This window comes from Phoxinus phoxinus (assembly GCF_949152265.1).
Source record: "Phoxinus phoxinus genome assembly, chromosome: 13".
Classification (NCBI taxonomy): domain Eukaryota; kingdom Metazoa; phylum Chordata; class Actinopteri; order Cypriniformes; family Leuciscidae; genus Phoxinus; species Phoxinus phoxinus.
Window position 1 is genome coordinate 7227802 of NC_136888.1, and position 23533 is coordinate 7251334.

At 37.0% G+C, this 23533-nt stretch overlaps 1 protein-coding gene across 4 annotated transcripts in view; it reads left to right on the forward strand.

Moving 5' to 3' along the window:
• scaf8 (SR-related CTD-associated factor 8) overlaps positions 1–23533 on the forward strand; it is a 70680-nt gene that overhangs the window by 14355 nt on the left and 32792 nt on the right. Inside the window, exon 3 of one of the 4 annotated variants that reach the window (XM_079634017.1) lies at positions 8934–9028. The exons of 2 other annotated variants lie outside the window; for them this stretch is intronic. The gene's annotated coding sequence lies outside the window, so the exon portion shown is untranslated. The remainder of the gene's footprint in view (positions 1–8933; positions 9029–23533) is intronic. One more of the 4 variants, XM_079634018.1, reaches the window with a different exon arrangement.

Consider the following 23533-nt stretch of genomic DNA (forward strand, 5'->3'; position numbering starts at 1 on the left):
TATTTATCTCCCCGAGACGGACAACTTTCTAATTGACAGTCATTAGCTCCGACCAACAGGAAGTCAGATATTTTTGTTTGAATGTGATTTGATGGGAATTTTGCCAGTCTCTCTCAGTGTCTGTGTGTGTGAGAGAGGAGGGGGGGCTTTATTTTAACCCTTTCTCTGCTGTGTGGGACTTCTCGGGCACTTTTGGGGCCCTTAACGTGCTCGAAAACTCTTGAAACTTTGCACACAGGTCAGAACCTGCGGCCATCAGGGCCGGGCTGAAGCTGGTACCCAGGCGTGGCAGGGGGGCTCAACAGCGCCCCCTTTAACGGGGTCCGAAAACTTGGTCCATATATCAAACTGAATATTGCATGAATTAGTATGAAACTCGGTACACATATAGATCTCATCGGGCCGAACAACTTTCGTGCTCTAAGTTTTACGCCAGCCCAACAGGAAGTCGGCTATTATGGGTTGTATGAAAACGCACGCCCCTGGAATTTGATATACTCCTCCAAGAAATTTAATTTGATCTTCACCAAACTCGGTCAGCATGAAATCAAGACATGGAGGATGCTAAATTGCGGATGGCTTTTTGATATCTCGAACGGTTTGGCCGTGGCGAGGAAACAAATTTATGGCGAGAAAAGAGAAACACAATGTGTTATAACGTCTTCATACATTAATTGATCTTGATGAAACGTCAGCATTGTGCTCGCTGTAAGAGGCCCATCACATGGATGTAACCAATGTGAGTCAAAGTTAAGAGCGCCACCAACTGGCAGCAAGAAGTGTGTTACTTTCAAGATGCTTTTGACAAAAGTGGGGGGTTAGTTTTACCTACAGTAACAAAACTTGGTATGTATATTGTGCACATCGAGCCGGACAACTTTCTAATTTACAGTCATTAGCTCCGACCAACAGGAAGTCAGATATTTTGGTTTGAATGTGGTTTTGTCTCTCTCTGCCTCTCTCTGCCAGAGTTCCCCCTGCCATTCTGTGTGTGTGAGTGAGTGTGTGTGTGTGTGTGGAGAGGGGAGGGCACACACACAGACAGCCCCCCCCCCCCATTGTGTGTGTCTGTGTGGGGAGGGGAGGCAGGGCACACACACAGACAGCCCCCCCTGTCTGTGTGTGTGGGGAGGGGGGCAGAAAGACTCTATTAAAAATATGTATATTGTGCCATCTAGTGTTTTATACTATGTATATGTGTTTTTTTTTTTTTAACAATTGTTTTAAAGTACAGTAATTTCAATGAATATATATACCCCACTTTCATAGGAATTTTCGGTGTTGTGTACTTACAATGGCTGCTGATTTCATGTGTCCGTTAAGTCCATGAGACTGTAGGGTGTCTAATTTTTCATTTTAGGTTTCAGAAGGGTTCTCACGCATACTTTGTGGTTGATATGTGCCCTCGATGCGCACTTTTGCAGAACCCACACTGATGCAAGCTTAAAAGCAGACTTCTTCTCGACAGTCAAAGCGGAGTTACGTTATTGCCCGTCGTGCACAGGAACCCTAAAGGCACCGGGGTGGCGGGTTTTTTATATATATATATATATATATATATATATATATATATATAAATAAATATAGCTGCAAGCAGCGATGGAGGGCCCAAGCCGGTGGCAGCGCCAGCCCGGTGCCTTTAGTGTAACTAAAGGCACCAGGGTGGCGGTGCCACCGGCTTGGGCCCGTAATCGCTGCTTGCAGCTATATTTATTTATATATATATATATATATATATATATATATATTTTATTATTATTATTATTATATTACTACCTTTTGGGCACTTTTGGGGGCCTTAACGTGCTCAAAAACTCTTGAAACTTTGCACAAATGTCAGAACCCGCGGCCATTAGAGCCGGACTGAAGCTGGTACCCGGGCGTGGCAGGGGGGCTCGACAGCGCCCCCTGGAACGGGGTCCGAAAACTTGGTCCATAAATCAAACACGCTTGCATGAAATAATATGAAACTCGGTACACTTATAGATCTCATCGGTTCATATATCCTTCGTGCTCTGACTTTTTACCCCAGCCCAACAGGAAGTCGGCTATTTGGCGTAGTTTAAAAAACACATGCAATGGAATTTAAAATACTCCTCCTAGACGATTCAACCAATCACCACGAAACTCGGTGTGCATGAAGTCAAGACATGGAGGATGAAAAATTGCCAGGGGATTTTTGATATCTCGAACGGTTTGGCCGTGGCGAGGAAACGAATTTATGGCGAATATTGGAAACAGGAAGTGTGTTATAACATCCTCATACATTAATTGATCTTGATGAAACTTCAGCAGTGTGTTCGTTGTCAGAGGCCGATCACATGGATGTGACTATTGTGAGTCAAAGTTATAGCGCCACCAACTGGCAGCAGGAAGTGTGTCACTTTCAAAATGCTTTGAATTCACCCTCTTATTTTTACCCGATTTGCTTCAAACTTTATGTGTATAATGTAAACACACGGCAGATGTAGACCTGTGAAAGAATTATTGATATCTTAAATACTGTTGCCATGGCAACGCTTTAAACTTGTATATTCTTTTTGGGTGCATTTGAGGCTCTTAACATGCTTCAAATTGCATGAAACTCAACATGCATATCAGATTTATTAGGTACTAGGCATGTGTGAAGTTTCAGAAACGGGCGTGGTAAGGGGCTCAGTAGCGCCACCTTTAGTCAAAAATGGGGTATTAGTTTTACCTACAGTAACAAAAATCGGTATTTATATTTATCTCCCCGAGCCGGACAACTTTCTCATTTACAGTCATTAGCTCCGACCAACAGGAAGTCAGATATTTTGGTTTGAATGTGATTTGATGGGAATTTTGCCAGTCTCTCTCAGTGTCTGTGTGAGTGAGAGAGGAGGGGGGCTTTATTTTAACCCTTTCTCTGCTGTGTGGGACTTCTCGGGCACTTTTGGGGCCCTTAACGTGCTCGAAAACTCTTGAAACTTTGCACACAGGTCAGAACCTGCGGCCATCAGGGCTGGGCTGAAGCTGGTACCCGGGCGTGGCAGGGGAGCTCAACAGCGCCCCCTTGAACGTGGTCCGAAAAACTTGGTCCATATATCAAACACGTTTGCATGTAATAATATGAAACTCGGTACACATATAGATTTAATCGGGCCGAACAACTTTCGTGTTCTAAGTTTTACGCCAGTCCAACAGGAAGTCGGCTATTATGGGCTGTATGAAAATGCATGCCCCTGGAATTTGATATACTCGTCCAAGAAAATTTATCCTATCGCCACCAAACTCGGTCAGCATGAAGTCAAGACATTGAGGACGCTAAATTGCGGACGGATTTTTGATATCTCGAACGGTTTGGCCGTGGCGAGGAAACGAAGTTATGGCGAGAAAAGAAAAACACAATGTGTTATAACGTCTTCATACATTTATTGATCTTGATGAAACTTCAGCAGTGTGTTTGTTGTAAGAGGGCGATCACATGGATGTGACTATTGTGAGTCAAAGTTATAGCGCCACCAACTGGCAGCAGGAAGTGTGTTACTTTCAAGATACTTTTGACTAAAGTGGGTGGGTTATTTTTACCTACAGTCACAAAACTCGGTCTGTATATTGTGCTTATCGATCCGGACAACTTTCTCATTTACAGTCATTAGCTCCGACCAACAGGAAGTCAGATATTTTGGTTTGAATGTGGTTTTGTCTCTCTCTGACAGAGTTCCCCCTGCCATTCTCTGTGTGTGTGTGTGTGTGTGTGTGTGTGTGGGGAGGGAGGGAGGGAGGGCACACACACAGACAGCCCCCCCCTTTTCTGTGTGTGTTTGGAGGGGAGCAGAAAGACTCACACTGATGCAAGCTCTAAAGCAGACTTCTTCTCGACAGTCAAAGCGGGGTTACGTTATTGCCCGTCGTGCACAGGAACCCGAAAGGCAACGGGGTGGCGGCTTTTTATATATATATATATATATATAAATAAATATAGCTGCAAGCAGCGATGGAGGGCCCAAGCCGGTGGCAGCGCCAGCCCGGTGCCTTTAGTGTAACTAAAGGCACCAGGGTGGCGGTGCCACCGGCTTGGGCCCGTAATCGCTGCTTGCAGCTATATTTTGCATTATTTTCCTGTTATCACAGTTAAGCTGCTTTTTAAAAATCTGTTTCGTGAAAAGCGCTATATAAGCAAAGGTGACTTCTTGACTATCTCCACTATGCTGTAAATAATTTTTTTATATTTTGATAACTCATCTGCGAGTCGGGATCACAGCGCACGCATCCATAGTGTTCACCAAATGCCTTAAAGGGTTAGTTCACCCAAAAATGTAAATTCTGTCAGTAATTACTCACCCTCATGTTGTTCCAACCCCGTAAGACTTTCGCTCATCTTCGGAACACAAATCAAGATATTTTTGATGAAATCTGAGAGCTGTCTCACTTTTTCATAGGGTGCTAGGTAATCGATATCTGACATCACACCCATTTTCATTTTTGGGTGCAAAAGTTACACGGCTGCAAATCCTTACAAATGAAATGCACCACTGACTGCGTTATCTTCTTCGCACGAGTTGAAGTAGACGGAAAGCTTGTTGGTGTTATTCTGTGTATCCAGATTTTGGCTGAGGTTGCAGTGCTGCCATTTCGTCTTAAGTGATAGCGCAAGTTGGTTGTTTCTTGAATATTTTAGTGTAGCCTGGCAAAGCTTACAAACAGCAATTGTTTTATCTAATTATAATTCATTATAATTTACTACTCCCTGACTTATTTTTAAACCAAAGTGCACCCACATGTCGGCTCTGCAAGCTGGAGGCGCTCTTATATTTTCCGCCATGCTCGCTCTCCCGCTTACTTCTGAGACATTGACCGCATGAATGTATATGACGGGCAACTGTTAGCTTTGTAGACAGCGAGTCTGCGATCTATGCTATAGGATCTGAGGAGGTCGTTTGACACACACAAGGGATTTGATGAAATTTTGTCGTTTTAAACCAGTTAAAAGCATGATTTTTTTTTTTTTTTAAGTATCGATGCTAGAGGTTGGAATATTGATACACTATATACACAATATTGGAAAAAAAATTGCGATAGTTAGCTGTATTGATATTTTTGCAAAAACAAAGTACGAGACGAAGCTTTCATTATTGTACTCGTTGATGCAGATTACCGATATCTGTATTTTCATTGCATTAGTAATAAAAAAAAAAAAAAGAGTATAAAACCCAAAGGAATATGAATCATATTAGTTGGTTTAATTTGTTTACCAAATAATGTTTTCTTTCATTATTTTATTATCAGTTCAGTTATATATTTTGTATATATTATATATCCATTGTGAAACTACAGGACTTTCTTCTTTTTCCCAAGAACAGGCGAATAAGTTTAGTCTCCAGCAAACAAAGATTTAGCAACAATCCTTCATATTTGGTGATTCTAAAATGTAGAGGATAAATGTGCAGTATGCACAACTTGGGATAAAGATGGATCTCTTTACTAATAATTTGAAAAATGTTCTTTCTCAAGATGAGGGCAGTATGGTATATTATGCTTTATTCATTCTGTGATCATTAAGGCCTTTATTTTTTTCTAGTCATAGTCTGTTTAGCACTACAATTATGATTTTTAAACCCTACTGAAATTAGAAATCGGTCCTCTTCACTAATTCTCATAGTTGAGGAACATATGTTTACTGATAACTAAACTAGCTAATTATGCTAAATTTACTTTGTAAGGAAAGTAGCCGTTTAGATCATTATTTAGTGCTGTTGTCACATTTTAGGCTGTGAGTGCACATTTTATTTATGGCTTGTTAGTAAGGCGATTTTAAATGGTTAATGATGCTGGTTAATTGCTTAAAAGAATTTGAATTCATCCTTATTAACAACCAAGGTTAACTTTTGAAGTTGTTTTGTCTTTTGGGATATAAATAATAATTTAAAAGACTTATTTAGATGTAAAATATTGTATTAAATCTCTACTGAATCAAGTATTGGACAGAATTATATATATATACTGATTGTTATATGATTTGTATAATAGTTGTTACAAGGCGGCGCATAAAAGAGCATTTATAGCTGATTTAGCCACTAACCTGGTTTATAAAGTGGTGATGTGAAGTAGTTTTTCAGGTTTTTGTTTGTAGAGTTTCATATATTGTGGCAACACAGTGTAGTTGAGTGTATTGTGACATGACATAATGAAAGGATGGGTTTAATGTTTAGTGCAAAAAAAGTCAAAGGCCTCATTTCTACCTGGTCAGATGTTTTTAGTGATTCAATCACAAGTGGTCAGCGCTACATAAAAGTGGAAACCTTTTGTGATCACACCACTGAAACACATACAAATTAATTGAAGGCACAATATGTAGGATTTTGGGATTGAAGCCACTCGTTATATATTTATTATATTAGTATTAGTTTTATGTTTTGTTGACTTGCATTATCCCAAATGTTTACAACAATGTTTTAATCCAGAGAAATCCACAATTTTACATGCATTGCGTCGCCTGTCAATAACATCATATCCACGCTACTCTTGATTTCAGATTTTTCTTCCGTAAAAACCAAGGAACCCCAAAGATGCTTTAATATATTATGTGTTTTATTAGGCCGATGAGCAACTATTTGGAGACCTTTATTGACAGAAAACGAATCATTGTTATTCAACCCGGTTAGTCTTATTGTTATAATCTCGTTTTCTAGATTTACAGTGAGTATATAACACGTTTGTACCATGCCTCAGAGACAATGCTATTTTTTTAAGTGGCTAACATAGCCACAGTAACAGTAAGAGCATTTTCTCCATCATATAATATATTTTAAATTAATTGCATGCTATCTAGCAACACAAGTCATCCAGCTTTTGTTAATATGATATTCTAGTATTGACCTAGCTTACTGCAGTGTGCAACAAGTCTCATACCGGCCACCGAGCAAACGCACAGAGTGACATTATAACATAACTTGCAACACACTTTTTATTATGATTGTTTGACAATTGGTCAAACAATTGTAGTAATTCAGGATGTGCATATATTTCATTAGAATGAAATAATGTTAATTTAGGTGATCAAACGCAACTGTAACAATGTTCAAGTTCAGGGAAGGAGGAGGCAGACATTACACGTAACTTTAATCATAACTTTAATCGTAAAAGAAAAACAAACAAATCTAAGGACCGGCGTCTCCTGACTGCGGCATAAGCACAATAAACATAAAATATCGCAGGCTCTCGACCCTTCCCTGCTTCATACCACAGTAACATTAATAAAACATTAATACATTAGCTCATCCATGAACATGATTTCTCCAGTCGGATTGCTTTCCATCGGCTGTGGAGGTGAAGACGACACTTTCCATGACTCCACACACTCATTTGTGGCATCATCAAGCTACGTCTTTGTTTTGAATAAGCGACCTCTAGCAAAATTACATATTGTGCCTTGAAAAAACTGCGACTGCATCACCTTTGTATTGTAAATCCTAATCTGTCAGGAATGCAAACAGCAGTGAAGCACCACCTACTCAGCCCACTCAACTAATGTAATCATTATGGGATGTGTTATGAGGAAGTGTACCATACCAAAACATGCATTGAAATTGATGACTGTGGCAGATAAGAAATAGAGATGAAAAGCCTAGTCTTGTGTTTCTGTCCAGTCGTGTGACACTTGGCCCTTGGGGTGGGCAATATGAAAAATTGTATGTCACGATAATGTTTAGTAATTTTATTTCACTCTAAAGATATACATCACAATATAAAAAATGAGATATATGACACAAGCAGAGGCAAGCATGAGTAATAAAAACCATCAGCTTGGAACAACTGGTCCTGGAGGAGCCCCAACACTGCACGATTTTAGGGCGTTTTCACACTGGCAGGTTAGTTCAGATCGGGGCATGGTTCGCATGAAAAATTGCTAATGTGAAAGCGGTCATGTGGACCTGGGAGCGCGCCGAGGTACCGAACCTGAGACTGTGACTAAACTGCCGCGATTTGCGTGAATGGGAAAGCAACACTAAGTCAGGTGGGCGCTTGTTCAGGAAGTAAAGTAACCTGCGCATGTGTTTTAGCCGATTACAATGTATTTAGTTCCATAAAAAACATGCAAGGGATGATATTTATACAATAAAACACATGTAAGGGATGATAGTAATACAATAAAACACATGTAAGGGATGATAGTAATACAATAAAACGCTTGTAAGGGATGATAGTAATACAATAAAACACATGTAAGGGATGATAGTAATACAATAAAACACATGTAAGGGATGAGTGTTGATAATTTACCTTGGATACGAGCGAGAGTGAGCCTGAAGTGTATTTGCGAATAGCGTGTGCAATCAGGGAAACAAAATTAATAGCAATCCACCGTTTCCTCAAAAGAACCTGTTTGCAAACAGCCGAAAGCCGCCTTCATGCGACACACATACAGTAAACCCAAGTTTTGTTTACTTTGCTGCACATAATAGCACCAAATCAAAAAAAAAAAAAAAAATTACCCTCGTTCTGTTTTGTGTGAAACCAGACCAACGCTGCGGGAGGGGGCACAGTGTAAAAACGTCCTGAAAGTCCCCTCTTTCTGACACATTTCAGGTCCTGCAGTTTCTTCTAATGAGCTGATGAGTTGAATCAGGGGTGTTTGATTGGGGAGACAAAGAACATGCAGTGTTGGGGGTCCTTCAGGAACAGGGTGGAGAAACACTGCACTAGAGTCACCGATTTGGATCACACAATATACAAACTAGAATAGACCACTCAAGTACTTTATTTAAATGTTTCTTTACATTTTCCACTCATTCTTTGTATAAATCATGGCACAAGCTCAGGCCATTTACAGGTTATCTGTATCAGTTTTCTAACTGAGTATTTTTTTGTTGGTGTTTCTGGGACATTGCAGTTGTTGCATACTTGGTATATTGAACTCCTAATGTATTGTTTGTTTTTCTGTGAATAACACATCTTTCCCCTTCCCTCAGCAGCTCTCCCAGCTCCCCCAAAGCACTGAAAGTCAAGCAGGAGGATGGGGCGAGAGAGAGTTTCAAAGAGATAAGGGAACCCCTAACCAGCTTAGGTAGGAGATGGGCTGTTTCAAAAGGAGGATGGAAGAAGCCACTTGAGAAATAACTCAAAATGCTCTTTAATATAGGCAGGAGTGTAAGGGGGCCCTTATGGTTCCCAGGGTTCACTGCTTCAGTGATGTCAACACACCTGTATTTATGTATTGCGCGTGTAGACCAATGCGGTTTGAAGAGTGTTTTTAATGGAAGTGCTAAGTGTTATGCCTGCAGGTGTTAGTCTTAGTCTCTTCTTGGTGTTATGACCACTTCTGTGTAACAAGTTAGTCTGGAAAGGTCTTAACTTGAGTTTATTCAGAGATTTGACGCTTTCGTTTAAGATAGTTTAGGCTACTATTTTGTTTGATTTGACCAAGTGAGGATTTGACCAAGTGAGTTGTAGTTCTTGAGTGTTGGATGTCCGAGGAAGATGTGTTGGTTGTTGTCATAATGAACATCAAGCTCACTTGACGAGATGATGCACGACAACAAGACGAGACTACTAATGCTGTTTTTAAGAAATCTTTAATGACAAAATATGACTAGAAAAATAGTCTTTTATTTGGCTGAAAAGCACAAAATGCAAAACGATGAAGATGCATCTTTAAATGTATGGCTGTGTTACTAACAATTCTTTTGGTTTTCGAGTAACCGGTTGATTATTTTGACGAATAATCAAGTATACAGGATTTTTTTATGGTAATAATAATAATGCATATATAATAACAATTAGGGATGCACAATATATCGGCCACCTTATCGGTATCAGCCGATATATGATACATTTTAATGTTATCGATACCGACCCGATAAGAACATTTGGCCGCAAGTCTGTCATAGGCTACTGTAATACTACTGTAAAAGAACGTCGTGAATTCTCTGTTTTCAGTGCACATTGTTACAGGATAATCGCATCCACAGCAGAGTTACATCTTCATGACTTAAGTTTGCGTGTGCATTCACAGCCTTTTGTTTTGTGCAAATGTAAGTTGTATTATTGTTTATTTTGTGTGCATATATATATATATATATATATATATCATATAGGATGCATTTGTTTAAGAATTAACACGGTAGTAAACGCGCCTGTGGTCAGCTTATGTGCATGCAGCTCAAACAGCAATGCACGACATTAATAACTATGATTGGGACTATCATATTACATAACATTATAAACAGAGAGCGCATCCACAACGGGAGTGACACATTCTGAATGGCACTTAACTTAGTTTGTTTACTTGTGCATTTGCATCATTTTGTGCAGATATAAGATGCAATATTATGTTTATGTTGCATAAATGTCCGATTAATCTCATATAGGATGCGTTTGGTTGACTTAATTAAAGTTAAAGTTCATTAAAGGAGTAGTTCACTTTAAAATGAAAATTACCCCATGATTTACTCACCTTCAAGCCATCTTAGGTGTATATGACTTTCTTCTTTCAGGCGAATACAATCGGAGTTATATTAAAAATATCCTGGCTCTTCCAAGCTTGATAATGGCAGTGAATTGCAACCATCAGATTAAAGCTCAATCATCCATCCATCATAAAAGTGCTCCACATGGCTCTGGGGGGTTAATAAAGGCCTTCTGGATCAAAGCGATGAGTTAGTGTATGAAAAATATTAATATTTAACACGTTACAAACATGGCTTCGATTCAGAAGGCCTTTATTAACCCCCCCCGGAGCCGTGTGGAGTTCGTTTATGATGGATGGATTCACTTTTTTGAGCTTTAAACTGTTGGTTGCAATTCACTGCCTTCCAGCTTGGAAGAGCCAGGATATTTAAAAAAATATATATAACTCCGATATTATAATATTTGTCTGAAGGAAGAAAGTCATATACACCTAGGATGGCTTGTGGGTGAGTAAATCATGGGGTAATTTTCATTTGAAAGTGAACTACTCTACAGCTTCAGTGCAGCGCAAATCGCAATGCTGTTATTTGGAACAGTAATATTCATTTTAGATGTTTCTTTTTCAAAAACATTGATGCACTTTTATTTTCATCAGCAATTTGGCTAAGGCCTAGTTAAAATAATTTTGTTAGGCCTATCGTCTGTGCAGATGCCATTTTATTTATCCATGGCACATGCACTTGATTCTTTAAGTGATGTTGTCCAAAGACTTGTTTGCATTATTGGCATTATTTAATTTATTTGCAAGGCAATCTTTTTTTGATTAAGAAAGTTGGCCATAGGAGTGTAAAATTAATTTGAAAACTTACACTGGTTCAAACTAGGCTACTGTTGGTCTACTGTATATGTTTGATTTATGTTGAAGTGTTTGGGACATGGCTTTTAATTATGAGACTTTCGTTTTTGGGCTCTTAAAAATTATATAAATTTAGATATATTGGCCAATATATCAGTTATTGGCTTTCAAATATAAAACATTATCGGTATTAGCCAAATTTTTTAATAACAATGAGGCAATGATAATGGGTTCAAATAAAGTATCAAAACCAAATAATCATATGGTTGTATTTGGAGAACACTGTTAAAATATATAATGGAATATACATAATATAAACATAATCAACTTATGTACATTACGCATTATAACAAATTCTGGCAGAGTGCGCCAACGGCCTGGTGATTGTTACACTTTACAGCAGGGGTCTTCAACGTTTTTCATGGCAAGGACCCCTTAGGTGATAGAAACATGGAGCAGGGACATCGATAAAAAATGTCAAGCAGAACTACATATTAAGCATATAGCCTTCGATGTTAATAGAAACCAACCATATTTTGATAGTTATATTAAGACAATAGATTAGAGCTCTGCATTATTGTTTTTGCACATGCATCATTGTCTGTATATTAATTTTTATCGTTAAAATTTACATTTATGCATCAACATGCATGAAATTAGTGAGGGTTCTCTAGTAAAGTGCAGATGTAATATGTTAGCAATGGCTCCACCATAACAAGAATAGCAATGTACAGACAGACATTTAAGATTATTTACAAGTCATCATTACTTTTACTTATACTTAGGGCTGGGCGATAAAACGGTATCGGTATTTATCGACGGTACAGCATTGTCGGTAACTATATAAAAAATATTCGATATAGCGTTCAATATTTCCATTCAAATGTGTGCGCGCTGGCGCAACCACCACAACGTTGCCCGACATCAAATTGCAAGCGTAATGAAAGCGGAACGAAACCGCGCTATTATTTTGTTCTTCACAAACCATTTATCAGTATGGACCGATATCAGTGCAGCGCGAGCCGATCTTGATCAAGCAACACTGTTACTACACAGCGCTAAGAGATCCAGTAAAGTAAGCATTTGAATTTGCCACTGAAGTAATAACATCGCTGCGAGATCTAGTGTGAAGCATTCACATTTCTTTGTTATTAACCCTCTGGAGTCTAAGGTGTTTTTGGGGTCCTTGAGATGTTTTGAAATGCCCTGATATTTGTATTTTTTTCAGTTGCTTATAAACATATTAATGGCAAAGGTGTAATTACACTCTATTTAGCACGAACATGGCTATCATAATATGTGAGCAACATATATGTACATGTTTGCATTTTTGAGAGAATATTATTTATGCGTGGTTATTCAAAAAACTCAAACTTAAATTTTCTGATATAAGACCACAAACGACCAACTTCACATATTCCCACAATACTGTTGACTAATGGATCTTGTCGGCTAGAGTATTTACTTCAAAATGATCTGAAAATCATCCGGGCTAATCGTTCACATTAAACAATAGATTGATTTAAATTTTGTAAGACACTTTTTGTTTGGAAAGGCAATATGCAGGTGGGCGTGAATGATCCAAGAAGGTCATGAATAATGTCCTCATTCACACCTGAAGACAAAGACCTGCTAATGCTGCAGTGCATACTAATGAGCCTTAGGTGTCACTGTGGCTACAAGAAAAAATGCAAAGACAACACACACACATATATACATACATATATACATACATACATATATATACCGGTATATATATACATATATATATATATATATATATATATATATATATATATATATATATATATATATATATATTACTACAGAATTGGTTCAGAGTTGGAAACATCTTGAAAAAAGTGTATTTTTCCACAAACTGTATGCTTGCAAATTGTATAATATCCAAGGTAAACATTTCTAGTAATTGTGCAGTTAATTCTCATTCGTATTTTCAGAAAGTTTTGGATTATGTAGGCTATCCTCTCCCCAAATTTGTCACTAATAAAACACAAAAATAATTTATAGAGAAGGCTTATATTGACCTTTTAAGATTTTGTTTGCACCTTGTAAATTAGGTTTTGATGTGGCAGTAAAAGCTTTATAAATAATCTATCCAAAACGAAATTTTGTCTTTCATATTTCGTCTGTAACATATGGTCTTTTATAATATATATTAGGGAATAAATGTTAATTTGCAGTTTAATATGTTGCTTATACAAATACATTTTATTTCAACGTATTCAGTCGATTTTTACTCATCTCAGTAGGCAATATAGATAGTTTGCTAAAAGCGAAACTCCGCGAGCTGTAGTAAACAACAGCATGCGCCGTTCATTCATTCAAACACAGAAACGCGATTCAAATTTAAACAGTCTTTTGCGGTTTACAGACACCATTTCATATCGCGATTAGAACAAAGCACTTACTGATGATCTGCAGCTGGATCCGTTGTTCGGCTACTCCAGCACGTTTGAGGTAAAATGTCCAGGATTATCACGATATTATTATTCCTCACAGCGAGTGTGTTGTCCAGCTGTTGTGGGCGTTGACTGGTTTGCATGTGTTGCCTCAGATTATCTGCGTTTGAATAGCGCGCGCTCTCGATGGGCGTGTCACATTAGCGGAGTAATGAGGTGCCAGAAAGATAATGAGCACAGCTGATCTCTCGCTCTTTTTATATAGATTACATAAACAGAGAATATTTGTTTTAGTTTTGAATTAGATAATTTAAAACTACACACTTAAATGATTATAGAGATATATAGCTCATGTCTGAGTGAATAGTATTCGCTGAGATTTGTTTAAATTTAGAAACGTGCTTCAGAAAAAAAGTTCACGGAGACGGAGAGGCATAAAGCACTCCCTGTTTACTTTCTTTATTTTACAAAAGCACAATGTTTTATTTCGATTGTAAGTGGACACATAAAAAAGTAGACATTTAACAGCTTATTTTCTCATATTTCTTAAGGCTGTATGACCAAAACTGACTGAGTATTTTTGGTCTATTTTGCTGCTATGTAAAAAAAAACGAGCAAAACGCGCCCGCGCGTTTGCCGACCCCAGGGGGTTAACGGATCAAACAGCGCTGACGTGGAAAGCAGGAGACACATTGTGCCGTGAATGAACTAGTTATAGGCTTTAATTCCACAGATCTGCAACATTCACCATGGATTTAATGTAGTAACACCAACTGTAAGGTAACCATGGAAGTTTGGTAGGAATAGTAAAATAATTTCAAGTACGTCACATCTTATTCCAGAACTTCAAAAATCAAATATTATCATATTTAAATGTTATTTTTAATTTGATGACCAAAACATAATTTGTTCATCCTTCAAAGATTACCCCCATTTATAAAACCTAAGTTTCAAGATGTAGGAAAACTCACACTTACTTAAAAATAATTTTTCTTTTAATAATTTTCTTTTTTTATATAAAGGAATTTATAAAATTTCTTATCAAGGAATTTTTTTGGCATTTCTTTCTTTTTGCTGTATCGAAAATGTACCTAACCGTGACACCAGTGTGTTGTATCGAACCGTTACACCCCTACTTATTACAGATGTTGATCTACCTCAAAGTTCGCCTTGATTGTTCTACGTTTACACTTTTACATTGCACACATTTTGTAGCATTTTAATTTCATGAGTTTCATTAATGCTTACTTTTTTATCTTAATATTATAAGACATAAATATGATATTTTTGTGTACATTTTGTTTTTTGACTGCTAAAACTAATATAATTTGTTGTTAGAGAAAGACGTTATTTTTTTAAGTTTACGTTTTTTTAATTAAATCTTGTCACCATTTCTGAGCAAGCTTACGATTAGGCAATATACACAAGCTTACGAGCACAACAAGCTTATATCTTAAGGTTTTCTCTTAGTTGAAAACCTTAATGTGTAAACAAAAAATATAAAGCATTTAAGTTCAAGCAACGTGAACGTAAAAAACGCTAATAAAGCAGACTGCGCCAATTATCGTACAGAATATACTTATAGCCTACACTCAAGTCAGCAAATGGTTATCGTGTTTATATTGTTTCACGTTCATGTTGAGAACAAAATAATATCCACATCCTTGAGTGAGAAAACGCTGAGAGACGTTGCAGAGACACAGATAACCGCGTTAAGCGAAGTTTCTGACAGCACTTTGCGTTTTCTGTTCTTAAACCGGTCTCCCTCAACGAAACTTAAAGGAAGCATGTCTCAATCATTTTGCTATCTGATAAGTTATTATTTCGGCTCACTCGGGGTACAGCGTCTGCAGTCGTTGTGAATGCAGTGATGGACAGCTGTCGAACTCATTCGACTGGCTCTGTGATTGGATGTGATTGTTCCTTGTGGTGGTGATATCATGATATCAGTTTCATTAAATCATTTAATGAAAAGTAATACATTTAATATACTACTTTTTTTAAATTGTAATTATAATTTAGTAAGATCCTTTTAAGTAATTCCAAACTTCGAGGCAGAGGACGACATTGTGATCAAATACAATCAACTTGCGCCAGGGACAATCACAGCGCCACCCAGTGCATTTACTTATAACTGTGAGTTAGTGCTTGGGATTTATCATGGATTCATTCCATTAACAGCCAGCAAAGCAACGTAGTAAAATTCGAATAGTATTATATTTTTCTAATAATAATTATAGATTGAATATTAGTGCACACCCCTAGTATAAATACGAATAATCCATGCAATTATTAGTACAAGACCTATTCTTGGGATTCATATTGGCCTTTTTTAAATTAATTGACATCTGAATTAAAAAATTTGTATTCAAAAAATGTCCTCACCATCCATCTCAAGATGAGTGCTATGTTTTATTATTTAGCAATTTAGGTCTGTATCACTTTCAAGTAACATATTTACAAAAAAAAAAAAAAATGTAACTCAATTTGTGAATGACTTACATGTGCAAGTTGGGAGAAATAGGTGTTCTGTTTATTCATTCTTTGTTTGGATTTAAATGGGCAAATGATTTAGTCTATGATTGGATCATTATTGCAGTGATTATTATGTTTCTAGCGTGTTATATGTTTGGCAACAGTTCTTCTAATCCTAATTGATGGAGTGTGTAGCTTTTCCAACTATGCAGGAAGACACATCATGGCCGTATTCCAGGATGACAAAGCCAGGATTCATCAGGCTCAAATTGTGAACAAATGGTTGGGAGGGAGCATGAAGTATAATTTTCACACATGAATTGGCACCTTTGAGTCCAGACCTTAAATTAATTGAAAGTCTTTGGCTCTTGCATTGTCAGTCCAAGATTATGACCAAAAATTGAGGAACATTTTGATGGAAATAACATCACACACATTTATTTCCATCAAGAGGTGCATATGTTTTTGGTCAAGATCTTGTCTCACACGCATATAAAACTGTTTCACGTCTGCTGCCATCGTAAATTCATTAATTGCATAGACCGATTTTTCCATAGTGCGACATGTCACACTGTTTATTATGTGGCAGTGGCACCAAGTAGGGCTTAAAACCAACTTCACTCAAGCATACATATGTACATGAAACGCATGCATATGTACAAGTAGTCACACATACGTGTATACTATGAAATGCTTAAAAACAATGTGAAATGCTGACCATGCGTACATCTACATACAAACTCTGTGCATATACATCTATTAAGCCTTTGTATGTACATATGGCCTCCACATGCACACACACCTATGAAATTATGATACAAAGGGTAGACAGTTTATAGGTCTAGATGTATTTACACAGTTTAATTCAACTCGGAGGTGGCATGAATTCTTTGATACTACAATTACAATTGCTTAATTTTATGAGATTAATGGTTGAGGTAGTCTAAGTCTTAAGTGTGTCATTGAATCACTTATTCAACTGATTCGTTCAAAATCACAATTCATTCAGTAACAAAACACCACTGTGATGTTTAGAGATGCACTCTGGCTTGTATGAATGGTTGTATGAATGTGCGAGTAACATTAGATGTATTGGTCTGCATTTCACATTAATGTGTAAGCATTTCATTTGTTTAAGTATTCAGTAGTATACACTAGTGCTGGGTATCGATTCAAATTTCAAGAATCGATTCGATTCCGATTCTCAAGATCTTGAATCGATTATCATTATTCGATTCGATCCGATCTGATCCGATCTTATATTTTTAAAATCAAAAGTTTTAACTGTTCATGAACAATCAAGTGTTTGTATTAAATAACATTCACAAACATACATTAATGTTGTAAAAATGTATTGTTCACTCAATGTATTGATGTTAGATAAGGCATTAATGTTAATGAATGGTGTCTTAATGTAGTGTTACCAACTAAACAGGAGATAAAACGTGTTTTATTTGACTTAATTGACTGTCCTTTTATTTAATCCAAAACTGCGTTCATATTTAAAAGGCCTTTTAAACTAGATACAACGAACCGCACACGATACCACTTTAGGGGCCGTTCACATATCGCGTTTTATGCGCGTGCAAATTCAGTGAGAAGCACTTCAATGCATCTCAACAGGTCATGTGACAAAAACAAGCCTGTTACGGCCTTTCCGTAACAACATGGAAAGCTCGGCCGAACAGCTGATCATAGCTGTACAGGGCGGCTTTTTATTTCTCATCTCAATGAATATATCTAGTAGTAAAGCTAATGCAAGGGCTAGAAATCAATTAATTATTTGATGATACTTCCTCGTCATCATGGAGAGCGCAGTTTGCACGAGTTTGCACCGCTTTCTCCTCTCAACAAGCGCATGCTTTCCCTTTGCGTCTGCCGTTGCTATGCAACCAAGAACAGAGGCGCGCCTGGAAAACGAATTTGCACGCGCAAAAAACGCGCTATGTGAACGATTCATTTCTCCTTTCTTGTCAACAAGTGGATTCAGAGAAACCGCATTAGCAGCGCCGCCGGTCGCCGTGTCTCAGTGTGTTTATGGGGAAAATGTAGGCCTGTTATTAAATCGATCCTCTGAGTTACGGATCGATCTTTAGAACTTAATATGAAAATCGATTTAGAATTGGTGAATCGATTTTTTCAACACAGCACTAGTATACACGCAAGTATGAGCAATTAACACATGTGCGTGCAAGTGTTATGTATGTGTGAGTGAAGTTTTATTTAAACGCTTCACACAGTGCCTCTTAGTACAGCCGGTCACTTAGGGTTGGCCATGGTACCAAAATTCTAGTAGTCAATACCAATACTAGTAAAATTTCACGGTTTTTGGTACCAAATTCGGTACCATAGCAAAAACTGTTGGATTTATTATTGTGGTTTAGCTATTGGAAAATAAAAATATTAAGTTATTTCGTATGATTTAAAAAATTGGAAGTAAATAATGCATTTAAACCGCATGTAGCCTTCAAATTTTTATAAGTAAACATTGTTTATAAAATGATAAAGTAAAAAATTAATGACAAAGAAGCGCATACACATTACAAAGAATAAGCGGCAGGTCTATTAGTTTGCATTTACACTCTAAGACTTAATGCACAGATCTACTTTGACAGTCAAATCGTGCATTTAAATACTGCTGAAAACAATACTTTTATTCAAATTGTATGTGAAATAATGAATTCACGTGGTGAACGAAAACTCTAGCGTTTTAAATCCAGCAGATTCTGACCAACTTCAAACACTTTGTGATTGGCCATTGCGTTCACATGCTCAACAGATATAGCATGTCTGTGATTGACTACAATGATCAATGCTTCAAAAACACATTGTAAATAGAAACCTTTGACGCTTTTCGCAGAGCACTTCGCAGAGCACACACACAGCTAAACACGGAAGCATTTGAAAGCATCCGCCTATCAGCGGGAATACTGCAGAAATGCTGGTATCGTCACTTTTTGAAAAAAAAAATCATTACCGACTTGGTACCGAAGTACCGGTACTTTTGGCAACCCTAGAGTTTCTGTATGTGAATCATTACATATCAGAAACCACTGATCACAGATTAGGCATTATAGTTAACCTGTTAAGCTTCAGTGCGTAGACGCACTGAATCGTTCTTTGTTTAAATACTTCAAAGTTACTATTATATGTAATGTTATTACCTTGACAAACCATACATCATTAAAAAGATATAAGACTCAGGTTTCAGTATTTGACCACTAATTTATTCTGAGAAACGTATAGTGACAGTTACATCTTATTTTTTTATTACATAACTCCTGACACAAATTGAGTCGATACCTTAAATATGAATTATGAGTGTCAGCCGCTCCCATTCAGAAAAAAACTCCTGTGCTGTCGTCATGAAAGCGCTTGACCAAACAACCTCCCTCAGGGCTTTTAGCTCAAAAATGTGCAGATTTGGAGAAATATTGATAGATTCTCATAGGTTTATGTCAGATTTTAATAGATAGGAATAATATTTATTTAATTTATACCCAAATGTGCCGATGTAATCATTATGAGTGCTGGATATTCAGATGTACTGTGTTTTCAATACACACACTGGCAGCCTGAGGGCGCCCTATGCACAGTTAGTCCATATATGGCACACATGAAGAAGAGACATATCATGTGACATTCCAGGAACTCCTTTACATAAACAAAGGTTTCAGAGATCGCTGTAACATGCAGATAAAGATGTTTTGGAGACCATAAACATGACTGCAACTAGGGCTGTCACTTTTTATTCGATATTCGAATATGCATTCGAACTAGGGCTGGGCGATATGTAAAAAATATTTTATCGATAATCGCCTTAAAAAATATTGCGATATCCGATAATATCGTCTACCCAAGCCCCGCCCCCAACACGCCCCGCCGGAGACAACGCTACCGACATACACCATTAAAAAGTCATGTTGAGTTTGGCTGCACTTTATCTAATGATAGCCTGCGATTTAATTAGTTTAAAGGGCACCTATTATGACATTTTAAATGTTCCTAATGTTGTTTAGGGAGTCCCCAACAACAGTTTTACATGCATGCAATGACAAAAAACACTTTTGTTGTCGTATAATATGCATTTATTTTTACCTGATTTGCTCACCGACTCCCAAATGAATCGTTCAACGACTCGTTTTTCAAACCCCTCCTTTGCGCGACGCTAATCTGCGTTGATTGGTCAGATGACCCAGCAGTGTTCACAGAGATAATACTTATTTTTAACACTGAGTACAATGATGCTTTTATCAATTAAATTTTGTTATAATAATGATTATAGTCCACTGCTTTATTTTGTAGTAAAAAAAACAAAAAATAAGATAAAGAATTTAATGTTAGCGAGCATAGCCCAGAGTTCATATTGTAAAAGCACAATCAGTCTTTGTTTGCGTTAGCCCGATGCATAAACATAACGTTTTTACAAAAAAATAAAAAATAAAAATGCAGTTACTAGTACGAGGTATTACTCTATTCTTTAAGACAACTCCGAAAACAACGACAAACACTTCACATATCTCAATACAATTGTCATTGAAGACCTAGAAGCTAAACGGTGCTTACACAACAAACAAAATAATTATTAAGCATGCTACATAAAACATAAAAGCATTTATAACACTTACAGGTTGTGATACGGAGGAGGAAGCTGATGCAAACACTTGGAACTGAACCTTCCTTCAATATCAGCGGGCTCGCGAATCCAAGCTTGATTGCATTTAAGTTGGTAAAGCAATCGTCTTCAAAATGGCGCGAACAAAGCACAAGGCTCGGACTATACTTCTGTGGTATAGTTGTATATATGAATTGTAGCCACTTAGTCTTCAAATGCTCCTCCTTGGGCAGATGAAAAAAGTTTGCTTTTGAGCCGCACTTCAGAACACAGCGTCTCGTCGCCCTGATATTTTCCCTGGCCTTGGAGCGCAATAAGTGGGCGTATCATATTCAAATAACTTGACAAGTTGACGTCATCTAGTCAGAGAAAAAGCTTCGGTCTTCTAACGATTCATAAAAATGACTCGGAGTCGACTCTTACTTTTGAAAGACAATAACTTTATATACGGTGCACTTTCATACTTCAAACTTTGCAGGATGTTTTTGTTCACTTAGATCTATGTTACACACTACATGAAAGGTAAATTTCAAAATTCCATAATAGGTGCCCTTTAATTGAATGATTGAAACGTTAAAGATTTTACTTTGGTTAGTTTGAGCTTAAACAAGCATAAAACATTAGCTTTGCTGTTATGTTAGTGTTGCTAATCATTTCCACACTGTTCTATCACGTGTTTGAAACGCATTTCGTTTCGCGAGGAGAAATATTAAATATAACTGAACTGAACAGAAGACAATTTGGTGATTGTAATGGTGAATGCATGTTGATGTTATAGCAAGTGTCTTGCCTATTTGTTTTTCATAAGGTCCGATGTTTCTCTTTCTTTCTTTTTTGGCGGTACGCCTATATCGCCTGATTTAATGATGATCAGTTTAATATCCTAATATGTAGCGCTGTTTTTTTCAACTTGTATTTAAACTATACTATATTTATTATTAGTCTAAAATTAGGACTTAAAAGAGATTTTTTTTGTTCTGCATGAGAAAAAAGGTTTTTCCCCCCCTCCTTTTTGGTCTAATAGAGTTCCAATGTCACCGCCGTTTACGAAATAAAAATTATAGCTTTATTTATTTAGAGACAGAAGTCATTAAAAGTTGTGGATATTATTTTCTTGTGTTATTTTTATTTAAAGCAAAGTAGGCTATAACGCTTCCAATAGCCTGTAACGGAGCTGCCAACATAAACTCCGAATGCGTGCATGAGAGATTCAAATCAACGAAATTTCTTCATCCTTTTGCAAAGTAACGTAATTTTAATTACAATGGTCATGTTTTGTAGGCTATATCTCTGCTTTTCTAAATTAACAGGATAGTTTATTTTTTTTCATCTGCAGAACAAAATTGTATAAAAGTGAATAGCATATGAATAAAATAAAAATAATTTAAACATCAAGAAATCCAGAAAAAAATGTTTAACAAAATAGCCTAACGAAAGTAAGAATAATGTATGACCGGGAACGCAAGGTCTCGGCTACACAGACATGTTGCCGTGAGCAGTCAGCACCGAAAAACGGGCATATAAAATGTTAGTTAAAGTTACAAAAGTTCAGTGAGTTATTTTCTTTTTCCTTTGTTTTTTGATCATCATTAATGGTGGCAGCGAGTATTTTTCTTTCTTCACCGAAGACAAAATCGACTGTGTTTTACGGGGATATTTGAACTTGAAAAAAGGTGTGTAGGCTACTGACGTCTTTCTGTGGTTGAAACAACTATTCTTCTGATGTTTATTCATGTTTATTTGATTCTATAAATTAACTAAGGATAATTGTGAGAGATAATTCTGTGTGTATGTGTCCGTGCATTATGTGAGAGGCGGCTCGTTGTTTGAGTGCGCAGCTCGAACACATTGCGCGTGCAGAAGTGTTCTTTCGTCTTGCGCTTTCTATCAAGAATTCTATCAAGAAGAATCGATTTTCTATTCCTAATGCTAATCCTAACTATAAGAAATATTTCATTCATATTATTGCATGTGAATAAATATGTAGGCCTATATCTATAGGGCTATGTGAAATATAGGCTTTCTTTTTTTATATCGACGATTATCGTCTAGAAACGAATGTTATAATCGACATCGCGATACTTGGGAGACATCGTCGATATACGATAATATCATCATATCGCCCAGCCCTAATTCGAACATGACGTGAAATATCCGTAATCGAACTTCAAATAAATCCGGTTTTAAAGTGCCATGTAGCGCATTTTTTACAGTCTATGATTAGACCGTTTGTTTTTTATTTAAAAAAAGCGTGTTATTTTGAAAGCGTGTTAGGCTATATATGTTATAGTCAGATATGACGGCGCGCTGCAACACGTATCACCAGTGGTGGGTGGTGTGTAGATATTCTAATACATAGGTTGGTATTTTATATCCGTTCGAATTAGATTTTTCTCAAAAGTGACAGACCTAACTGCAACAATATATGATTTATCGGTGTTCTCCGAGCCATGTCAGGTGTTTTCATAATAATATATTATATTTGTAATGTAATGCTAATCGTTATAGACTTTATCATTGTGCAGAATACTATAAAATAATATATTTTCTGTCTGATTTTTTTCTTTGAAGCCAAATCAGATCACAGAAGGTTATTTAAAACACTATTATTTATTTAATAACACAGGTTATTTAGCGTTATAAAGTAAGTTTGGAGCACAAACATGGTTTTAATCTCACGAATTGTCATGTATTGATGGTGTGTTAAGCTAACATACTAGCTAGCCCTCAGGTGCACCTGCCATCTAGCTGTTATTTTTTATGAAAAATATAAAATAGGAATGCTTAATGAAATGT